The sequence below is a fragment of the Gorilla gorilla genome, chromosome 6 (genome assembly GCF_029281585.2).
Source record: "Gorilla gorilla gorilla isolate KB3781 chromosome 6, NHGRI_mGorGor1-v2.1_pri, whole genome shotgun sequence".
Classification (NCBI taxonomy): Eukaryota; Metazoa; Chordata; class Mammalia; order Primates; family Hominidae; genus Gorilla; species Gorilla gorilla.
In genome coordinates, this window is record NC_073230.2 from 33260692 (window position 1) to 33265324 (window position 4633).

Genomic DNA, 4633 nt, shown 5'->3' on the forward strand with positions numbered 1-4633 from the left:
TTTTCGTTTAGCTTCCTCAAACCCCCAGCCATTTCCCTAAAAGTCCATCCCATTAAACATGAAATCCACAGAACGCACACCAAGCTACTTTTTCTCTCCCCTGATAAATCAGGTAAATTACCTCTTTTGTTTTTAAGACCATTTCAAGTTCGCCTTTAACATTTTTAGTTAAGGCATTATTTATGTTGTGATTTAATCGAGATTTAATCCACTTTTCAGCACACCATCGTATCGCAATATCCCTGAATTTTTTGCCCATATTATTAAACTTGAGGAGCACGGTAACGTTTTCCTCAGGCATGACACTGATCATTTCCAGATTGTGCATGTCTCTCTGGCTTTTTAACACACCTGAGTTTCTAAGGCCCACTAAAATAAATAACGGTTTGGTCTGCAAAGAACTGGGGCTGCATTAATAAATGCAGAGAGATCTATGTTTATCTCCACTTTCTGAAAACATAAGCGTCTTCTACAAATATGAGTATACACAGCAGAAATCATGTGAATCTCTTGGTAAATGTTTGCCTTCACATCCTGGGGTATGCTGCACACCAGATGGTTTGATCAAAACAAAATCATACACACACACACACACACACACACACACGCACACACACATGTTTGAGCACCATGCCTCCTCATTTTTGTGACTTTTTTTCTCCTTTCATGCATGAGAAAGAATGTAGAAATACTTAGAATAATGACCAGTATGTTCTGTGTTTACTGCTGCTTTCCCTCACTAGAGATTAACTCATAAAATTTTACTCCAAATTAAACAAACTGAGGCTCTCCTTGCAGCCAGTCAAACTGCCACTTATACCAAAGGAAATCTTAACTTCCATCTCTGAGAGTTTGAACGGCCACCCCTGCGGAAAGATAACAGGGTCTCTCTTTTCCTCTCTGTGTTCTGCCAGTCCTTGGAGGTGCCAAAATACTTGTCTGGACTCTGGCCCCCAGGGCACTTCATCTGCAATTAGAATGGAAACTGTATTTTAGAACATTAACATCTCTCCTGCTGTTTTTTTTTTTAATGATCTGATTGCTCCAATTATAGTTATTTAGAGAAATCGGACAGTCAAGGATTTTACCAGTAGGTAGGCAAGAAAGCACCTTTGACTGTGGCAGAGGACTTGCAAAGACAATTGTGTCTAGGACAGACTTAGAAACTGTCTCACCATCCTGTCTTCTCAGCTGAAATTTCTCTGGGGATGATTAGATGTTGTCTTTGAAAAATCCAAATGGGGAAATGTGTATAAAACTACCCCGTTCTGTGCCTTGAGCACAGTAAGTTTTCAATGGACGTTAATTCCGTTGGAATCCCAGGCTTGAGACTGCAATCCAACGATGCATGTAAAAGACCTTGAGAAAGAAAACAAAAAGGCTCAAGGTCATGACCTCACCAGTCTTTTTGTCTTCCTCTCTGTATTGCTCGTGTTTCACAGCCTTCAGCCCCAGTAAACAACATTTTTACCTGGAAGGAGCTTAGAGAGGACTTTAATTTTAGAGGGGCATTTACAAAGATCCTCTGATGCAAGCTCCCTGCTTCCTACTGCTAAAAGTCTGCTTCTTTTCAACCGTGCCCGCCTGGAGCCATGGTTGTGTTTTTGTGTGGTCTCATTCCTGTTTTATGGATTGTTCATGTACCCTGGAATCCCTGGGATACTTCAATTACAAAAATTACCATGTGCTGGGTCCTTTCGGGTTGACAAGGCTGCTTTCCTTTCTCTCTAAGCCGGGTTGTGTTTGTTTACATAGGAAATGTACTCTTTCTTAACATTCACTGTTTCAACATCCACTTAGATAGCTTCATTAAAAAATGGGTTAAAAAATAAAGAAGGGTGGCAAGAAAAGGAAAAAAAATACATCTTTCTATTTCAACCAAAAATTTGGTTCAGAACAAACTTGGAAAATCAGAGGATGTTTTTCTTTTCATCGCTGAAACAATGCTCTGCTTGTTCTCCCCGGGCAATGAGAACTACCCGGGCTTGGATCAGTGGGTCACATTGCGCAAAGTGTTTTTCCTGTTTAAACTATGTGCTTTCTTAAATGTTATCTTTTTGGAAGAAAATTAGATAACCTTATGTCCCCAGACTATATCGTATTTGTTTGAATAGGAAATGCTAATATTTTTCTACATGTTTCGTATCGGTGTCAGTGGAAACTCAGTTTGGTGGTTAAGACAGGCCCCTCTAAGCTCTGGGAATCACATTGGCTATCTTCCAGAAGCCAAGAGGTTCACGGTGATTTTGAATAATCATCTCCATAGCTATGTGAAGTATCTATATTACTTAGCCAGAAGAAAACAAAATTATATTTACCTTTTCTGTATTTAATTATCTTTAAATATGTCATTTGATGAGACTTTTCCTTCTTAATTTCTCTTCTCTTTACCTCCACCTCCTGTGTTACTTCTGCTTTCTACTCAGTCCTACCAATCAACTCCCCAAACTTCCTGCAACCTCTACTTAAAGATCATGCTTAATTAGTCATTATACCCAAGGATCTCTGCCCCATCCATCTGTTTCTGCATTCCCATTGGTCTAAGCCAATGCCTGTTACATCACAGCCCCACCCCTGCCCACGACTAGAGGCTCCCCCTTCCCACATGTCCCCAGCTGTGTTCAGGCCCCTTTATCTGACATTCTTGGAAGCAGAAATAGCAGCAGAAACACATTTCTGAACAGACTCCCCACGCGAACAAGGTCTCTACTAAGACACATCAACCAAGTCCTCTGAAAGCAGCACTGCCCTATCTAAATTTTTTTAAAGTGAAGCTTGTCATTTGCACTTCAATCTCCATTTTTCAGTACCTTCTCTTCAAACACATGTGTTTACATACTTAATACCATCTGGCTTCCCCATATGAAAATCTGCTCCCAGAAAATCTAGCGTCAGGCATGTATAACTTAATGCAAATTTAAGTTGGTGTGTTCCTTCTCCCAAGGGTACCTCAATTCTAAGCCCTGTATCTAACTAAAGAATGAAGATGTGTCCCCTCTTGATCATGTTTTAGCCATCGGTGCTCAGATGGGAGAGATGGCACTTTGGACAATAAGACACACTCTTTCATGACTTTATTGTCACAAAAACATACCACGCAAGTGCTTTTCTGCTCCACTAGAAGAAGAAAGGCCTCCTAAAAACCCTACGTGTCTGTTTAAACTCAAAGCTTTAAACCTGAGACCCTTCTACCCTAAATGATAACACTGCTCTCCTGCTGCTCTATAATCAAACCAAGAGCCTTAACTCTATGTCTGGCAAATACAAGCAAGTAGCAATCATGCCCTCTGTTAAGTAAAGCACAAAAACAACAATCAGCAGAGGCGGGCTCATTGTAAGCCATGAACCTTAAGCCTCGGGCCCCTTCGCTTGCACAGGCCCCTTCCCAAACCCTAGGCAGGGGACCCAGCAATTTTGTATGTGTGATTTTACACTCTTTTTAAAGAAGGCCCCAAAATTGTATAAGCTTCAGGCCACATACAGCTTTTAGATCCACCCTGTTAGGGACTGAACTGTGTTCCCCAAAAATTCCTATGTTGAAGACTTAACTACCAATGTAACTATATTTGGAAAAATAGGGCCTTTAAAGAGTTAACTGAAGTTAAATGAGGTCATAAGGGTGGAACCCTCATCCAATATGACTGTTATAAAAAGAGGAAGAGACACTAGGGCTTCATGCACGCAGAGAAAAGCCGCCATCTGCAAGCCGAGGAGTGAGGTCTCAGAAGAAATTAAACCTGTCTACACCTCAATCTCGGACTTCAAGCCTCCCGAACTAGCAGACAATCAATTTCTATTGTTTAAGCCACCTAGTCTGCAGAATTCTCTTATGGCAGAATCCACACCCCTAGAAATTAGATACCACTTTTTAACTTTTCACTATAAAATTTTCTTAATGTTAACATTCAGTTTAGCACTGAAGTATAGTGAAATAGGTAATCAAACATACATTGCTGACAGGACATGATTCAACACAACTTTTTGGAAAGCAAATATTAAAAGACATAAAAATACTCGTTTTCATTACCCCAAGAATTCTTCTGGGACTCTATCCTGACCAAATAACTCAAAATATTTTAAAAACTATATACACAAAGAAGTACATTAAAGTATTATTTACAATACTTGCCCATAACTGGAAGCTCCCCCTTCCCATGAATTACAAGTTGTGTGGGCCTTGGGTTTGTGAAGGAATCTGCCAGGGAATTTTAAAGATTCCCAAATTTGACTGTACATCTATATATGAAATTGTGTTGGTTTATTTGCAAAAATGGTTCCAATAATTCTTTCCATTCCTGTCTGCATGCCCCTCTGCCCTGTGATATTTCTGCCCCACCTATCAAGAAATAGAGTCTCTTTTTTCATCCTTTGATCTGGGTTTGGCCATATGACTTGCTTTGGCCTGCAGAATATTAGCAAATATGCTGCAAGCAAAAAAGGCTTGAAAAATGCTTGCACATAAATCTTGTTTTCTCTTTCTGCACCTGAAACCATGGGACCTTAAGGCAAATAAGCCCAAGCTAGGGCTATGATGCTAGAGAGGAAACATACTGAAAAGCCAAGGCACTGGCCAACAGCCTGCCAACCCAGCTATGTGCTTGAGTCCATGCTAGACCATCTAGCTCCAGCCGAG

General features: G+C 40.4%; 1 long non-coding RNA gene across 1 annotated transcript; it reads right to left on the bottom strand.

Moving 5' to 3' along the window:
* Positions 1–696: 696 nt before the first annotated feature.
* LOC115935410 (uncharacterized) lies at positions 697–1355 on the bottom strand. Its single transcript, XR_004071048.3, has 2 exons — positions 1176–1355; positions 697–967 (listed from the first exon to the last, which is right to left on the bottom strand). It is a non-coding gene; the product is annotated as an uncharacterized lncRNA (long non-coding RNA).
* Positions 1356–4633: the final 3278 nt, after the last annotated feature.